Source organism: Furipterus horrens, unplaced genomic scaffold (genome assembly GCF_987537825.1).
Source record: "Furipterus horrens unplaced genomic scaffold, mFurHor1.1.pri manual_scaffold_12, whole genome shotgun sequence".
Classification (NCBI taxonomy): domain Eukaryota; kingdom Metazoa; phylum Chordata; class Mammalia; order Chiroptera; family Furipteridae; genus Furipterus; species Furipterus horrens.
The window spans coordinates 45897850-45916757 of NW_028327182.1; the positions used below are offsets into that span (position 1 = coordinate 45897850).

Sequence of the window (18908 nt, forward strand, 5' to 3'; positions counted from 1 at the left end):
GAATATATCAAAGTATATTAGGAGACCTACATTCAAAGAAAGTTTACCACTGACTTTAGGTGAATCCACTGTTTTCTAAATTAATGCAAGTTGCTTAGGAGGATAGAAGGCCAAACTTTTGTAATTGCTCCCAGTGTGGATCATCATAGAGTAAAATTATTAGGGGGAAATTAGGGATTCATGAAGCAGTAGAGAGGCTTCTGTTGTTGTTTGGTTGAGGTTTTTATTAACTACAGCTTATACTACTGTATTTACTTGAGAGTGTATAACTGTCCTTGAAATTAATTATTACATAATTCCAACAAGTGTACTCTCCTTAGTTTACCCAAATTAGAGAGGCTTCACCATATTAATTTTATCTCTTTCACAAGCATCCTTGAGATTTTGTCCTTAGTTATTTATGTCTATGTCTCAAGAATTAAAAACACAATGATATTTATAATTTTTCTAAGTCCCTAACACATTAGCTTTGTTTTCTGCCTAACCTGTTAACCTCATTTTGTCTTCAACAGTTTCTGAAATAATGCATTGCTTATCTTTAAATTTACATGATTGAATCTGTATTGAAACATCCAAATTCAGGTTTCAATTTACTCAAAATGAATTTTCTGACCTAATCTGAATTTAAAACCACAGTTATTTTCTCAGTCTTCTCAATTCTATTTTAAATTTTAACAGATATTTTTTCAAATCCTACTTTAAAAATTTATAACCCAATATCATGACTAGTCTTATTCCTGCCAAGCCATTTTTGGTCTAATTATCTTTTTTTCTTTTCTTTTCTTTTTTCCTTCTTTCATTTTCTTTCTTTTAAAAACCTATGGACTCTGATATAAAAGAAAGGAAACAGAAAATGTAGAAGGATGTCAGTAGGCATATTATGGAATGCATTTCCTCATTTTCCACTGAAGCTGATCTTCTTGGCTGGTACCAGTGCCCAGCAGCTCTACTCCAGCTCCTGAGAGCACGAGCCTGGAGCAGAAGGGAGAGAAAGGCAAGGGAAAGACAAGGAAGGCTGCTGATTTGGGTGATAATCTGAGCTGGGCTCCAATGCAGCAACTAGGAAGTAGACAGGTGAACAAAGCAGCTGTTAGATTTTCTGAAGTAAAACCTATCAGAAATAAAGTGTGCAATTTGTTGAAATGCCATCACACATATTAACAAATAAGCCAAGTGAGAAGTCAAGGCAACCTATGCATCTATCATCACATGGACACTAATAAAAGTCATACACTACTGTTATAAAATAGTACTAATAATATCATACTGGGAATATCAGTACTACCAGAAAAAAATTCTACTGAGAAACATAGGTGACTAAGATTGAAAAGCACTTCTTCACTGATTTCAGACATACATAGGGCCTAACTAGTATGGTGACCCCCAGCAGCAGCTGTAAGTAACTATGTGCAAGAATTTCTGACAAAAACCCTATTTTCTGAGGTCCTATACTCAGACATAGAAGTCTGCTGAAAAACTAAACTTGACACAAATCTTAACTGAGTAGAACTCCATCAAGTACAACAAAAATAAAGATTAAGGGAATGACCAACAAACATGACTTTCAGGGATGACCAGAGTAGTGCTTGCAAGGGAGACCAAAGGAAATTCTCAATACTTATTAATTTTTTCATATAGAAAATCACATTTGTCAAGTGGTAAGATCATTTACAGTTTAATAATTTCTGGTATCTTGAAGGGAATAATTTAAAAGAGAATTAAACTCAGAAAGGCTCTGTCAGCTCCAGAAATAATTGCTTTTTCTCTTGTATTTTTCAAAGTTGCATTTTTTTTAGTGGTGTCAAATGGCTCAGTCCACAATCATATACAAAAATTTAATTGACCAAAAAAAACCCCCAAAACAACAAAAAACCCTTTTATCTCTTAGCATAACAAAACAGAAGAGAATTTGAGAATAATCTAAATGCTAAGATACATAGCTCTTAGAATTTCAAGGAAGTGTAGATTTATTTTTTAAAGCCCTAAATAATCTGGGAACCTTAACCAGAGATTTTAATTTAATAAGTCTTGAGAACTGATGCTCTTAGTTAACTCTGATATTTCATTTGTTTTTAGACCTCCATTTTCAATCACAGGAGGTCTAAATATTGGAGTTAAGTGTTCTGGTAGATGACAAGGGATTGCTAGAAATGCTAAAATACTTCCAATCAAATGACCATGTAACCTACACAAATATTACTCTAATATCTACAAATTTTGCTTATGCATTCAATTATTCAACAAAGATTAACTTAGCACATCTAGGCAAAATACTCACAAAACACCCCTAAAATCTACCAGAAAGTACAAACATATGGTTACTTGTGGATTTTTGATAGCTTCCATTTTGAAGGCACCAGACTCTAAATAAATATTTACCTTGAGATAAATCTTCTTTTTTTCTGTATAAAAGCCATCATGTTTTAATTATGGACTAAAAATGACTAATACAGTGGGGGAGAGAAATGGGGAGAAAAGGGGACAACTGTAATTGAAAAACCAAAAATAAAAAATAAAAATAAAAAAAAATGACTAATACCGGGAGCATGTATTAGAAAAATTAAGATTCTAAGTAAACTGCTAGGGAATTTCACAATGGGGTCAATGAAAATTCTTCTCTACATACAATATGATCATTAACAGACTAGTAAGTCTTATTTGGAGTGATAAGGCAAAAATAGTAAAACACACTTTTTCTATAATAAGTTACACTTTATCTTGTGTAGGAATAGCTATTATACAAGTAGCAACAGGAAGATATGATCATTCTATTGCACACCCAGGAATTTAGGGAAACTGGTCTTAGAATGATCTAGTAATCTTCCTCTCCATCATCTCCAGCATCTCATTTCTGTTTTTCCCCTTAAAGATCTTTTCCTCCTCTTCCTCTTCTTCTTCCCCTTTATCAATATAATCATTATCATCATCTTTATCCGGAATTTCCTCTCATTAAGTATGAGAGACCCACTTCCTCTTCTCCCTCTCCCAGTTCTGAGCCTGCTTCATCTTCATTCTCATTCTCCTCATCCTCATAACCTTCAGGTAGACCAGCTTCATTTTCCTCTTCATCATCTTCATCTCCATCCTCATCATCCTTCAATCCCAAGTATGGTGCTTCATTATCTTCCTGATCAAATTCATCTAAGTATGAGATTTCTGCAGCAGTTCAAAAACACTCTCTCTATAATCTTCCAGGGTTGTAATCCTACAGTTAAACAAGTCAAGACTTTTCAAATTTTTAAGATTTTGCAGAGCTTCTAGTGCACTGAGGTCTTTGATTTTGTTTCCACAGTTTGAAGTGGGTAAGATTAGGGCCTCTCTCTGCCAGGACTTCCAAACCTCAAGAAATTCTATTGTTACTAAGTTCCAACTCTCAAAGTTTATTTAAGCTGGGAAGCTGGGCCAGTGAATTTAGTTTTTTAGAAGTATCATTCAGGCTCTCAGTTTCCTCATTGACATTATGGCAATTATCAAGGACTAACTGTGTCATGTGTGCTGCTTCCCAAGACATTGTGATGATCCTCATGCTCCAGCTAGAGGTAATTTGGATCCTGGCTGTGTTCAGAGGCAGGTTCATCTGACTTGAAATAAATCTTGAAATCGTTAACATTGTACCTGACGCATGGTCACCAACTGAACCTCAGAGGCTAAGAATTGGAAATAATCCTGTCTTCCTTCTTTCATTCTTCTTCTTCTTCTTCTTTTTAAAAGTATATTTTATCAATTATGTTGTTACATTAGTTCCAATTATTTTTCCCCTTTGCTCCCCTCTACCCAGTACCCCGCTTCCCTCCAGCAATCCCACCCCCCTTAGTTCATGTCCATGGGTCATACTTATAAGTTCTTTGGCTTCACCCTTTCCTATATTATTCTTAAATTCCCCCTGTCTATTTTGTACCAACCGATTATGCTTCTTAATCCCTGCACATATCCCCATTTCTCCCCTTCCCACCTCCCAGCTGATAACCCTCCAAATGATCCCCATACCTATGATTCTGTTCCTATTCTGGTTTGCTTAGTTGGATTTTGTTTTTATTTTTTAGATTCAATTGTTGATAGTTCTGAGTTTATTGTCATTTTAGTGTTCATAGTTTTGATCTTCTTTTTCTTAAGTAAGTCCCTTTGACATTTCATATAATAATGGCTTGGTGATGATGAGCTCCTTTAGCTTCACCTTGTCTGGGAAGCACTTCTTGCCGGTCCCTTCCTGCCTGCCAAGTCTCTTTTGAGAAATCAGCTGATAGTCCTATAGGCACCTCCTGTAGGCAACTCTCTGCCTCTCTCTTGCTGCCCCCAGGACTCTCTCTTTATCTTTCACCTTTGGCATTTCATTCATGATGCATCCTGGTGTGGTCCTCTCTGGGTCCAGCTCTCCCGGGACCCTCCATGCTTCCCGGACCTGTAAGTCTATCTCCTTCACAAAATTTGGGAAGTTTTCCTCATTTTTTTCAATTCTTGCTTCCTCATTCTGACTGGTTGACCACTTTTTCTTTCCTTATGTTCCTGCTTTTTCTTTCCTTATGTTCCAAATCATTTATTTGAACCCAAGTTCCCTTCACTTCACCACTGGCTTTCTGTGGATTTTCCTTCGTTTTACTTAGCATAGCCTTTACTTCTTCTCTTATGCGTTTGCCATACTCAAGCATATCTGTCAAGCCTGTGAGCATCTTTATCATCAGTGTTTTGAATTCTGCATTTATTAGTTGTCTGTCTCCTCATCTGTTAGGTTGGCTATCTCCTCGTCACTTAGTTCTCCCACTAGAACCATGATCCATTTCCTCTTTTGGGCCATACTTCTCTGTCTCCTCATTCTGACAGGCTCCTGTGTTTGTTTGCCTCCACGTTCCAGGTAGAGCTGTTGCTCCTGTTAAGTTGTAAGGGGCAAAGCCTTAGGGATTCATCAGTACAGTGTGACCCGTTTCACCATGTTGTGGCACTGTATGTGGGTGAGGGGTCTGATGGGGAACAATGCCACCTGCCCAGCACTTGCCCCTTTTCCAGGCACCTCCCCCATTTCCGCACCAGACTGGTGCCCCTCTAGCTGCTGCCCTGACCATTGTTCCCAGAGTGGGTGGGTCTGTGGGTGTTCTAGGATGGTGGGGTCTCTTTAATCTAGTGGACTCTGCTGAGAGACTGGCAGTTTCTGCCTCCACCCCAACCTTCACTGGTCTGCACAGTCAGCAGTAATGAGGCTTGATTTTCCCCAGTGCTGGGACTGTGAGCTGCATGGTCCAGTGAGGAGCTGGGAACACTCCCCAGGTGACCCTCCTGACTTTTTAAAACATGTGACTGTGCTTTCTGCTGGCCTGCCACTGCTGCCGCTGCCACTGCTGCTGCCACTGCCACTGCTGTTGCCGCCACCACACAGCGTCCTCTCCACCCCACCTCCACCCCTCCTACCTGTCTGGATGAGTATTTTTTCTTTATATCTTTGTTTGCTGGACTTCCATGCAGTTTGATTTTCTGGAACTTCTGGTTGTTTCTAGTTTTGAGGTAGTTGTATTCCTTGTTATTTGTGGAGGGAGATGCAGCATGTCTCTCTATGCCTCCATCTTGGCCGGAAGTGTCCATTCTTCTTCTTTGTCTTTACTCTATTTCTTTTGTCTTTCCTCACTCTTTAGACACAATAATACTTGATTGAGTTGAAATTCTAAAGCCATGTTAGAAACTGCTCATAGGAAAAAACAGTGGGGAAGGAGAGAGGCACACTTAACAATAACAGCAAAACAAAAGAGATAACTATATTGACAAGAAGAAAATAAAAATTTTTGTGGTTTAATTTAGAGAACAAACATTTCCCAAGTGCCAATTCTATAGCAGGCAGGATACACAGTACCTACCACTCAGCAAATGCATATATCTACTGTGAATAATGGGTGCAGGGAGACGGCTGTCCAAAAAAAAAAAGATTGCTAAATGTTCTCTTATGAGAAGATAGATATACTTTATTTGCAGAAGACTATACAACAAATAGGTACTAAGTATGAGCCAGATGTTCATATATTAACAGATAATTCTGAAAAAGATCATGTTGAGGAAAAGCAAGTTGCAAAGGTATAAATTCAGTATGATCTCATCTATATAAAGTTAAAAATAATTTTCTCTCATTCTATATAAACACAGACATGTATTAGTTATGGATATATTATATATAAAGGGATATATATCCATAAATAATATTTATATGTGTTATATTATCTCTGGGAATGGATAAGTAGGAGGATAGTGAGTTTTTTTAATTAAAAAAGTAGAGATCCAAAGCGAATATGGTGGTTTCAACATTTAAAAATATTAAAAAATAAAATACAGGTTTAACATTTTTATAAGTATAAACTATCTCATAATAAAAATTAACCTGAAACTAATATATTGTATGTCAACTGCAATTGAAATTTAATTTAAAAAATTAATATATTTAAATATTTTTATGGTTTAAAAGAATAATGCTGTAGAAATTTAGGTGATTAGAAGGAGCTTTTCCAATAAGTACAATTTTCTTACATTTGAGCCCAGAATCAACAAGGCTGATTATTTTCCATCTTTAACAAGAGGAAAAACAGAGAGTTAATATGGGAGAAAAATTGCTCCTGATATGATAAATTAGTGGTGATTTTGCAAATGGATGGTTATTTCCAGAAGGAAGTGAATTATCTGAACATAATTATACTGACTCTTATAGCTTTAAAAATGTTTCAACTCATATACCATCTATGCTGTTACTCTTCTTCTTCCTTACAGGGTGTGGATGTGAGGTTTGAGACACAGCTACTGAATGCCACAATCTGATTGCTATGAAAAATATATGATTAGATTCAGGATTTTGGAATAACAATTTGCACACAGAGTACTGATTAGCTGTGCAAGACCACAATTGACTTTCTTATTTTATTAACCTTGGATCATATGTAATTCCTAGAATTAATAGCAAGGAGCCAAAGGTTTTGTTTGTTTGTTTGTTTTTGTTGTTTGTCATAGTGGTAAATAAGTCAGAAACATTTCACTGGTGAGGCAAGAGTCACGTGAGATATATTACTGAATATAAGGGGTAAAAATATGTCATATAAACAGGTAATATTACACAGCACACATTTTTCTAAGAAAGTAGTCTCTATGCGTGAGAATTAGATATATATCCACAATAAGAGGGCATAGTGACCTATAATTTTCAATATTACATCCTTGTATTTTTTATTATATGCTACTTTTCAACGAGTCGAGGAACATGGTTTCATAAAGCTAATATTTATTCTCCCATGTTTACACAGCTAGTAGTGCATTTCAGAAAATGAGAAAGTATAAGAAGTAAAATATAACTTGGTGTCCTGTGCACAAAGGAAGACAGGACAAGAATATCACCATGTTTAAAAAATCTGGCTCAGGAACTGTGTCATAAAGCTTTAAATAATTAAATAAGACAAGATAAAGCTCTTGATGTTATTATTTCTCTCTCCATAAATGTCACCTTTTTATAGATGATAAATCTTATCATGTAGGATTTTTCATTTTACTAGAAAGCACAGAAAAAAGTCCTTTAATCCAGCTCCCATTTTTCAACTCTACACTTACCGTGTGTGTTTTAAGGACACTAAGGCAGACAGTACATGTAATGCACTATAACAACCCAGATACCCCTACTTAGAATTGTATCTTTAAGTCATAAATTTTTCTCACTTTGTTATTAAGTAACATCTATACTAGGGAACTCAATGAATTCTCATGCTAAGTTAAAAAAAAAAAAAAAGCAATGAATGAGAATTTGTTTTTCCATGGACTGATTGTATTGCATTATGGTAAATATTTCAAGAGATCAAAGCTTTACGAAAGCTTTTGTGGGAAAAATTTCTCAATTGTTTCTAAGTCCTTTTCTTTTAATATATAACTTCACTTGACACTTGGAGGATCCAGAGAAATACAAGTCATGAAGTCATTTCCCTGCTCTCTGCATTCATGAAGAATGAAGTGGAAGCCTTAAACGAGTGATGGGAAAGACAGAAATACTGATGGAGGAGAGCAGGTGGGAGAGGCAAAGGACATCTGGCTTAAGGGAGAGAGTTTCAGTTACAGTCAGGGCCCTGTGAGCTCCCTACAAACTCAGCCTCAAAGTTCTGTGACATGGAGTAGAATTGAAACTAGGAGGAATGGTAAAAAGCCAGTGTAAATACTTCATTTGTTACTTACCTTTTTCAGTTTTCTCTCACATTTCAGATTTTCTACCTCCTTCTCTCCCAGTGATTACACCGGTACCTTTACAACACCAGCCCCACTATTTCCTCTGGGGTCTAGACCCTATCTTTTCCCTAAATCTCCAAAGTTGTCCTCTCTCTGCTATTTTCCTGCACTGAGTTCTGATATCATCTTTCCCAAAGTCATGTTCCCATATTAAACAACAGTAGTCTCCTTTAAGCACTAAACCAGAAATTCTGGTTCTCAAAAAAAAAATAAAATAAAATAAAATTTAATATATACATGTCAGTGTGCTTGTAAACAGCTAAAAAATAAATGTAAGCCCAGAGTAGAGGTATGATAGAGCCAGGATCTACACCCAAAACCTTCACTCAACTCTGCCAATTTCAGTAATTTCAACTTGAAGTAAGAAGTTTATAGTCTGGGTAGTCCTCGTCTTCCTCTGCCGGGAAATGCAAAGAAGGTTTCAATCTGATTATCACAATGACTGCAGAAACAGGGCTATTAACCATTCTAAAACCCACCGCACGATCTTACGTCACAAATATCTATAGTGGCACTGAGAAAATCCACTAGGTGATTTTTAATATTCCTTCAATGAGTCTGAACTCCTAAACTTAGTAAAATGTAGAGAAGTTATGAGACTTGGAAAAGAACTGTGAGGATATATACATTTTTGGATTATACAATTTTATAGGAAATGTTAAGAAAAATGGGTTTACTCTCCTGGAGAGAAAAAAGGATGACCCAAGACTATGATGGGGCACTCTAATAAATTCTCTTTCCATGGAAGAAGAAATAAATTGCCATCGTAGGAGGTTAGGAATTAGGCTTTCTTGACAACAAAGTCTAAGAAAAAAGAATCTATCTCAGGTTTCAAAAGAAACCTAAGTATGAAGGTTTCAGAAAGTTTAAGTGAGATCTGGCTTGTAAACTACAGGAAAATATTTAGGTAGCTTCTCAAGTACTCCCCAGCACTTCTGTTTCTATGGATACACTTATTAGATTTCTACATACTACAATATTCTACCAAATTGACAGAATAAAGACTTGAAGATGGAGGCACGAGTTCCCATCCACTCTCATCCCTAATAGGTACCGCACGTCTCACGCTTCAAAGCTAGTCAGTCACGAGGCCAAACAATGAAGGGTGCAGTGGAAAAACTGGAATCTAGCCACGCACTGCAGTAAAATTTGCTTTGATTTCTCAGTAGAAATAAAAGGAAAAAAAAAAAAAGAAAACACAGTAAAGGGCTATTAGGGGAGAAAATATTTGCCGCATGGACAGAATAAAAGTCCTACCAAATGAAATGAATGCTTGTGGAAAAAGATGTGTCGTTCCAGGGTAAGAACTGTGTTGCTTTCCCCCTGCTGTTCATTTAGTTTTTGTCCACTCAGTGTACCAAGCTGTATCCTCTCTCCTGTTTATTTTTTCATCCATGAAAGATGCATGGTTTGAGTATATCCTTTGGGTAGGTCTTTTGTCCGAAAGCACTTTAAAAATAATACTTGTACTATCTCAACAGCAAAACATGTACTTCCAAAACTGGTTTGCTAGCAAGCTTTTTCCTTGAGTAAACAACGATACTGTTAGTAATTTTTCAAGCTGTAAATATACACATATTAAAAGAAACAACAACAACCCCGTGCTACTATTATAAATCATAGGGTGAGTAGCCCTTGGTAGAACTAAATAAAAGCATTCTAGCCACTGAAACTTATACTTTGAAAAAAGTCATAATGACAATACTAGTTGCTATTGACAAATGCAATTTTGATTTTTAGTTTCAAAATATAATTAATCTACAAGCTCTTAACTATTATAATTGAAAATACTTAACAAAATCCGATATATGTGGACATTAATATAAATTTATTGAATCTATTCTGTTAGAATTTATGGATACAGAAATAAAATTTGTTTTAAGCCAATGTGGAGGGTATTTTATTTTTAATATCCTTGTAACTTCCACAGAGTATATTTACAATAAGTATGAGAAGTAGTATATCAAATTTCTTTTCATTGCTATCCATCTCCCAATGAAATCAAAGGATTATAATTGGTGCATAATCTACTTTCAGAGTTCTTATTGTAATAGAGTAGGACTATTATCCAGAGAGAAATGGAAAAATTAACACAAACCTTAAGACCTCTAGAAGATTGGAAGACAAATAATGTTCTTTGCGGACTTGACTGAAATGGTGTATTCACAGAAGTCTTTTAAATGGAAGCTGTTGACCATGGAAGCCCTGTGGAAGACAGTGTAGCTTTTATGTGCCAAGTGCTTCTGAAAGGAAAGAAAAGCACACAATTAGATTATATCTGAAGTACCATTGCTGACAGTCTCAGCCTTCATGGTCAGAAAGCACTATATTAGCACATTATTTTAAAATGGTATAAAAAATGGTATTAAATTCTGTTAATTTTTTTCCTCCCAAATCTCCTTATATATCAGTGGTAGAGTGGAGAACAGTAACCTTTCAGCACTGTTTTTAGAAATTTCTAAAGGTCAGAAGTATTTTACTAAGTGAAATCTACTTTTCACCTTATCTAAACAGGCCAGGATTGAGGACTGTGGATGGGGTATGAGTCCAAAAGCAGCAACACTAGTGTTTACTGTGTGCCTACTTGCTGCAAGGCATTGTGCATGGGGCTTCGTATACATGGGCACTTGAATCTGAAGAACAGCCCTGCAATGAGAGAGTATTGGTTCCATTTTACAGAGAAGAAGACTCAAGTGTGGTGAGGCTTAGAACCTGGCTCTAGCAAAGCCTGAAGGCTCAGGTGTGCTATTTCCCTTGTTTCTCTCTGTAGCCTATGTGATTTAGAAAACTATTTCACAAACAGAATTTACAAGAGAACAGATAATGTTGCAATATACTAAATTCATGAAGAAATTTCTTTCTTATTCAGTCAAGACCCACAAAAAACAGACACCCAGCTTTAAGCAGTGCACTTTGCACCCACTTCTTTTCCTTATGCAAAGAGAGAGAACTTTTGAGAAACCCAGGAACTCCCTTGTGCTACGTGGCAGTTTGTGTGCTATGTTTCTTCTAGGACATGCAGAGCAAACGTCTAGCCCTCCCATGGTTCCTTCACATGACCACAGTTTGTGTGCTATGCTCCATCTAGGACATGCAGGGCAAACGTCTAGCCCTCCCATTGTTCCTTCACATGACCAACATTCCCTTCACCAAATCAGTGAATGAGAACACCTTCTTTTCCCAAGGATTTTCCTGATGCAATAAGAAATGGAACAACACCTTCTGTGGATATCACCAAGTGATATTACTGTATCTCCTCATGGCTATCTATCTCCATCTGAACAGGTGAGTGACTGAGCCAGACTCGACAGGGCTCCATCTAGATTTCTATTCTCTTTTAGCCAACCAGATTTCTGTTCTCTCTTTTAGCTATTTATATCTACGTGTTTCAGCTGGTTCCAGTGCCCACACAGACAGCCCCCAGCTCAGCCTCCACAGGCTGCCCCAGAAGCCACACCTAAGGTGTATCACTTCCCATTAATAATCACTTCAAAATTTCTCTCAAAGTTCCAACTTTTAATGCCACAGACTTCTGTCCGAGTTTTGGAACTTTTAGTTCACATCCACACTGTTCTTGGGAAGGCTAGAGAATGATGGAGTGGGCCATCACACTTTTAAAATTTTTTCTTTCTTTCTTTCTTTTTTGGCACCAAAATCTTGTCATGAATAAGAAACAGGGAAAAAGACTGATAGCATTTTCAGAGTTGTGCGGACATGTAGCCTAGGATTATTACACTGGGAAAAAAAGAAAAAAAGAACAGAGCCAAACAGAATCAGCTTACCTTTGCATAAAAGAAGGAAAAAAGCATGACAAGGAATAGGGAAAAGAAGTATTTGTACTGTAAAATCTAACCTCAATGACAGGAATACAAAATAAATAGAAATTTGTCTTAAAACCTCATATGATAGCACTCTGTTTTCTTTATACAACTTAAAAGCAAAGTTTCATGTTATATGCCTAAACTTATAAGAACCCTTTTCCCATAAAATCCCAATGGCAATTTTCGAGTATTCACTAAGCCACTATTTATTGCATATTTATGACTCAATTAATTAGTAAAAAAATTCCAGGAATACTAAAATAAGCAAGATAATAATTCTTCCCTGAAGCTTTTACTAAGTAAGAGGGGGACAGAACTAGGATATCAAATATAAGAAGGTAGTACTAATAAGTATTGGAAAGAAGGGGTCTGGACCAGATTGCCTGAGAGTGTTCCTACTTTATCTCTTACTAACTATATGAACAGGGGCAAGGTACTTAAAAAGTCTTTAACCTCAGCTTCTTCATCTGCAAAATGCAGAAATAATCTAATTTTGGAACAGGCTGTTGTGAGCATTAAGTAAAATAACAGGCGTCAAGTGCTTGGTCCAACCAGTAGCCATAGTAAGAACACAGTGAAGATGTAGTAGTATTGTTGCATAATGGAACACGATGACATTGGTGAGGCAGAAAGTACTCAGTCTCCCTTGAGGATGATGGAAATCAAGAAGGCTTCAGTGAAAAAGATAACATGCAAGACCAAGCATACCTAAATAGGCACAAATAATTAGGTTTTTTACAGGTTCTCTGATGATCATTGAAAAGCTAGAAAATTAACAACTTTAGAATAAATTAGATCCATGAAATTAAACATTATTTTCCAGGATTTGGTGTGAAAGTAGATAACTACTATAATAGCATAGCCAGGGAATGATAAAAACAAAATCTTTGAATTGCTACTAAGAAAGATACAATATCCTGCTGAATCCTGTTCTATTCAACTGTAATCCAAAATGATACTATGGTTTTGAATGGAACTTGGCAAGATCGATACACACCATTTTAAAACTTAAGTCTCAAATTTAAATAACTGGGATTGTGGTATCATACCATAGCATCTTCTTATTGATGCTTTTATATATAGTAAGTCTTGAAGTTAGGGAGTTAACAGTTTCCCAATATTGTCTTTTTTTTTTTTTTCAAAAACCTCTGACTCAATAAAAAAATAAAAATAGAGAAAAGTGTGATTCTTTTAAGACCCTATATTTCCATGTAAATTTTAGAACCAATTCACCAATTTCTACTAAAAAGAAATACCCACCCACCTTTTTGGGACCATATTCAATCTATATATTATTTGGGGAAAAACCAACATCTTAACAACACTGAGTCTTTCATCCTAGAATATGGTATCTCTCCCCATTTATTTAGGTCTTTAATTTTTATCAGAAATGTTTTATAATTTTCAATGTACAGGTTTAAATTTCTTCATTTAAATAATTATTTTATTTTTTTTGATAGTATTGTAAATGGTATTTTTTATGTTTCATTTTCAAATTGTTTTTGATTTATAGAAATAAAATTGATATTTTATATTGACTTTATATTCTGAAGTTTTGATAAATTAATTCAACAGGTATTTGTTAACTTTAAATATAGCTGTTTAGATTCCTTAGGATTTTCTTAGATATACAATCATGCCATTTACAAATAAGATAATGTAATTACTTTGTCCTTTCCAATATGTAACCTTGTAAATTTTATTTTTTAGTTAATCCTATTACATTGGCTAGGACCTCCAGTACAATGTTAAACAGAATTAGTAAGAGTAGACATCCATGATTTAGGAGAAAAGCATTCATTGCTTCAATATTGTTAGTTGTAGGTTTTTCATAGATGCCCTTTATCAAATTAAGAAATATCCCTTCTATTTCTAGTTTTGCTGAGAGTTTTTATCATTATTAGGTGCTGAGTTTTGTCAAATGCTGTTTCTGAGTCTACTGAGGTAAACATATGATTTTTATCCTTTATTCTATTAATGTGGACTAATTTTTTGAATGTTAAAGTATACATGCAAACCTGGAATAAATTCAATTTGGTCATGATGCATCATTATTTATGTATAACTGTATTATATTCCAGACTATGGTTTAAATATTTTGGTGTCTATGGGACATCAATGTGTAATTTTTTTATAGTGTCCTTATCATGACTTGGTGTTAATGTTATGCAGATACCAGGAACTGACTTGGGAAGTATTGTCTCTGTTTTCTGTATTTGCTTAATATTAGCATTATTTCTTTCTGAAAAGTTTGAAGGAATTTACTGGTGATATCTGCATCTGGAATTTTCTTTGTGGGACAGCTTTAAATTATAAATTCAATTAATTTAACAAATACAGTGTTATTCTTATTTTCTATTTCTTCCTATATCAGTTTTAGTAGATCTTATTTCTAAATAGAAATTTGTCCATTTCATCTATAATGATTTTTATCTGTTACTGCTTTTCACACCCTTTAATAACAATTCCTGCATTTAATGTCTTTTCCTTTCTACTTCACCTGACTAAACTCTATCCATCTCCTGGGTCTCTTTTCTTGAGATATTTCACTAAATGACATTTTTATCTTCTTCTGTTAGCTTCTATAGCCATTACTAATTTTATCTTGTACTGCCTTGTATATTTTATCTTTTATTCATTTATTTCTGAAAATAATTATGGAATCTTTTAAGGCAGAGATTATATCTTAAACTTGACTGTCACTATAGCATCTAGCATAGTCTTTAACATTAAATAAATATTTATGAGATTATTGATTTGTCCGCCTGTGAGTTAGTTTAACCATCTACTGTGGATGAACTTAGAGCATCTTATAGTACCAGAAAGCATTGGAAGTGTTAAAATAATAACAAAAACACAAACTAAAATTAGGTTTGTCAAAAGGCACAGGAGCCAACCTAAAAGAGCTCCCAATGGCCACAAATGAAACAATTTGAGTAACAAAACAAATAATGATAGTGTTAGCCCATATAACCCAAAGAATAAAATAAATATCCATGAGTCCATAAAAACATAGATAAATGATTGAATAAATAAATAAATTGTAAAGAAAAGACATATCTTTCTTACAGAATTCCAAATAGAAAATGTAAAAGGAAGGAGATAAATAGAAAATAATGAGAACACCCAGTAGTAATTGCAACATGTAAGATACAATGATAAATACTAAAATTAGTGGGCAAAAATTTGAAGAAGAGTTAAATAGCCAATAGCCTCAAAGTAGCCCTCCTAAAATATTTATTAATTACTCTGGTAATTAATTTCTATTAATTCTTAATTTCTCTACCCTTGACTGTGTGCTAGACCTAGTGACTTACTTTGAATAAATTTAACAAAGAAAAATAGTAATTATGAAGAAACCTGGCAGCTAGCACCTTCATGAACTGATTAAAGTTCATATTGTCTATAAAAGTCATGTTATATCATATACCTTTTATATAAATAAAAGGGCACTTTACCTCTCTGTTATTTTTCTTTAGAATCCAAAACCTTCATCCAACCATTACAAAACATCAGAAAAAACTGAGGACTATTCTGCAAAATGTCTGACTAATACTCCTCAAAATTGTCAAGGTCATGAAAGACAAGGAAAAACCGTGTCACTATCACAGATTGGAGGAAACTAAGGTGACACGATCCCTGTGGTATACTAGACTGGATCCTAAAACAGGAAAAAAACAGAATTGAAAAACTGGTGAAGTTAGGATAAAGTATGGAGCATAGCTAATTGTAGTATACCAATGCTAATTTCTTAGTTTTGATAAATGTACCACAGTTAAGTAACCATGGTACCACAGGTATCATTAAGGGAAGCTAGGTGAAGGATATACAGGAACTCTCTGTATTTTCTTGATAAATCTAAAGTTATTTCAAAGTCAGAAGTTTTTCAATTAAAAAAAATCTATTATATCATTCCATACATTTATGTTTGGATTTACTGGTAGTCTGTGCTCCTTCTGTTTATATTAATAATTGAACTTATGCTCCCTTTTGTGATATATAGAGTAGTTTGGATTTATAATTAAACATAAATACTATAAAATGAGCTAAACAAGAGCAGTTTATTGGTACATTATAATTTACTAGTAATATTACTAATAGCCATATTGCTAATAACCATATTAGTAATAGTCAACAAATATTTCCAGGAAGACATAGGGTATCATAAGGGAAGCAAATAATAAAAGTCAACATCCATAACCACTCTTAGTTCAAAAATAAAGGAGATAACTAACTCTCTAAGAAGATAAATAAGTAAAAGAAACACAGCAATACTTTAATGAAGTAGTACCAAATTATTTCACATTGCAACTTCTCAAGTAATTGTAAAAAGACACTAGATTTATACTGGTTCTAGACAGTTTGAGATCAAGATGGCAAACAGACACATCAGTTTATTGCATACCCTCTCAGGTTTTCATTAACAGTAAAGTCAAGAACACAAATGGTCATAAATCTACTTTAAAAAAAGAAAATGGGAATAGATGAAACATTCTAGTAAAATTCTAGATAATAAAATTGAACAAAAGACTGATAAAGCTATAAGTTGGATACATGTATGGATGATTAGAAGAATGCAGAAACTTGGGAAATCCTGCTGGGAAACAACCACATTTTCAATAAATACCATAGAAACTACTATACTAGGCTATGATTTCTGATGATATGAGTTCCCAGTCAAGTTATCATTCTTAAATATATTTGGATAATGACTATTGACAGACATTTGAAGAATGTTGGAAAGATCAAAGAAACTACCTGCAATAAGCAAACAAATAAGGGAATAAAAGTGACCCTTGAGGAAACCTGAATAATTTGGGGAATAGACAAGAACTTTAGAATTCTAAAAGACAAGAACAGAATTATACAAAAAAGGAACAGAGGATTAGATTAGAAAGAGTATTAGAAAATTAAACGTATAATAGTAAAAAAATTTAAATCAGTATAAAGTACAAATATAGTTTTGAGTAAGTCTTCCAAAAAGTTAAACAAAACATTGAAAGAAAAATGGAAAACACAAGAGATGTACAGAATCTAACCAGGAATTCCAACTACTAAAATTTCTAAACAGAATTCCAAAGAAGAAAAATATAATTAATTTCATTGTGTAAATGTACCAGTTTTTCCTTTATTTTTAATTATTATTTATTGATTATGCTATTACACTTGTTCCAGTTTTTCGCCCTTTTATCCCCTCTACCCAACACTTCCCACTCCTTAAGGCCATCCCCACATCATTGTTCACGTCCATGGGTCATGTATATAAGTTCTTTGGCTACTCTATTTCCTATACTGCACTTTACATCTCCATGGCTATTCTGTAACTATCTATTTGTACTTCTTAATCCTCTCGCCTCTTCATTCATTCCTCCGCAACTCCCCTCACATATGGCAGCCATCAAAATGCTCTCTATATCCATGATTCTGTCCCTGTTCTTGTTTCCTTAGTTTATTTTTAGATTCAATTGTTGATAGGTAGGTATTCATTGTCATTTTATTGTTCATAGTTTTTATCTTATCTTTCTTAAATAAGTCCCTTTAACATTTCATATAATAAAGGTTTGGTAATTAATTCCTTTAGTTTTTTCTTGTCTGGGAAGCTCTTTATTTGCCCTTCCATTCTAAATGGTTCTTTGCTAGGTAAAGTAATCTTAGCTGTAGGTCCTTGCTTTTTATGACTTTGAATATTTCTTGACAATCCTTTCTAGCCTGTAAAGTTCTTTTGAGAACTTAACTGACAGTCTTAAGGGATCTCTCCTGTAGGTAACTAACTGCTTTTCTCTTGCTGTTTTTAAGATTCCCTCTTTATCTTTAACCTTTGGTATTTTAATTATGATGTGTCTTGGAGTGGGCCTCTTTTTTTTTTTTTTAAATATATTTTATTGATTATGCTGTTACAGTAGTTCCAATTTTTTTCCCCTTTACTCCCCTCCACCCAGTATCTCCCTCCCCCAGCATCCCCCCCCAAGTCCATACCCATGGTTCGTAAAAACTATCCCTCCCTCTCAGATATTAAGACCCTTTGTAATCTTGTAAAGGACAATGGGCGAAGGTCTCAAGCTCCTCTAGCTGCTTCAAGCTGGACATGGTCGTCGTCCTACCTACCCTTGGGTCCAGAAATCCCTAATAAGAGTGGGGGTGTGGAGGGGAGGGTGGCCTTCCCACATGGGGAAGGATCATGCAGACTCCAGGTCAGTTGGCTGTCTCCGGACAACGGCGTGCTTGGTTTAGCAGGCTGGCATCCTTGTTGTGTTCTGGGGGCAACAGATTTGGCAAAAAGGGTTAAAAAGCATCATTCAATCCATAACTACTAGGTGGCAAAAGGCAGGGATTAATTTTTCAATGTTCCACATTAGGAGAAAAAAAAAAAAAAAAAAAAGGGCTTCTTTGGAGGAAGGTGTGCTAGGCACATCTCTCCTGTCCAAAACCCTTTTGCCCATTTTATTTAGTTTGGGCTGAGGGAAATAGTTTATGTTTCCCCCCTCTCAGACCTCTGGGCCCTTTCTGTCCAAGCCATTAGGATAGAAAAGAGAATTCAGTTTTAAAGTGAAGCCCACAGACCACCCCATTCTTCACCAACTCAGCCATTTAGTTCAGCCAAACTGTTGAGTCTCCGGAGGCAGCGCTGCAGAGAGGATTAAGTGAGGCTTATGCGTACAGACAATCACTCAGGTAATGCGGTCATAGGCTTATGCCCTCTGGTTCAATTTTGCTCATTTGTTTGTGTTGTTCATTAGTTTCCTGTAATAGGTGACAGCATAACGTATTTTTCTTTCGTTGCCTGGCTTATTTCGCTAAGCATAATTCTCTCTAGTTCCATCCATGTTGTTGCAAATGGTAGAAGTTCCTTCTTTCTTT

At 35.1% G+C, this 18908-nt stretch overlaps 1 long non-coding RNA gene and 1 pseudogene across 1 annotated transcript in view; both read right to left on the minus strand.

The window, feature by feature from the left end:
• The window catches only part of LOC149996114 (uncharacterized), a 361299-nt gene that overhangs the window by 6628 nt on the left and 335763 nt on the right, over positions 1-18908 (minus strand). The window contains exon 4 of the long non-coding RNA XR_016507421.1: positions 10328-10472. This is a non-coding gene — a long non-coding RNA (uncharacterized LOC149996114). The remainder of the gene's footprint in view (positions 1-10327; positions 10473-18908) is intronic.
• LOC149996115 (acidic leucine-rich nuclear phosphoprotein 32 family member E pseudogene) lies at positions 2813-3610 on the minus strand (annotated as a pseudogene).